The following is a 641-nucleotide window of genomic DNA, read 5'->3' as shown; positions in this document are numbered from 1 at the left end:
GAGCTCCAGGTCCTCCCCTCCCCGGGCTCTGCCTCTCACCAGACTGGTTCCCAGCATGGATCACACAATTCCCTCTGGGAATCTCAGTGTTCCGCATACCCACAGTTTTATCCAGAGGAGCTTTTCCCGCAGGAGATGATCCCCTTCCCAGGTTTATCCCACCTGGAACCCTCCCGTGTTCCTCAGCTGTCCCATGAGTTGGCTTCTCGAGGCCTTCCCTGCGAATCCCACAGCTCCGAGTCCACTCTGGGTTAAACTGGGATAAACCGGCGCCGTTTCCCTGTGGCTGGGAAAGTCAAATTATCCCGGGCTGCGGAACTTGGTCGGCTGGTCCTGCAGCTCCGGGGCCGGGCTGGGTGAGGGCACGAGAGTTGTGGGAGTAGAGGAGAGAGGGAGGGAGGGCAACCAGATGTATGGATGGATGGGCAGATGGATGGATGGATGGATGATGGATGGATGGATGGATGGATGGAGATACTTGACTGTAATGAGCACACAGAAAAGAGGGAGGGAGGAGGGAGGGAGGAGGGAGGGACAGGTAGATGGATGGTAATGTAAATGCGTGGATGGATGGATGGAGGGATGGATGGATGAATGAATGGATGGATGGATGATGGATGGATGATGGATGATGGATGATG

The sequence above is a fragment of the Corapipo altera genome, unplaced genomic scaffold, assembly GCF_003945725.1.
Source record: "Corapipo altera isolate COAL_440 unplaced genomic scaffold, ASM394572v1 61138, whole genome shotgun sequence".
Taxonomy (NCBI): domain Eukaryota; kingdom Metazoa; phylum Chordata; class Aves; order Passeriformes; family Pipridae; genus Corapipo; species Corapipo altera.
Note: the sequence above shows the minus strand (reverse complement) of the source record.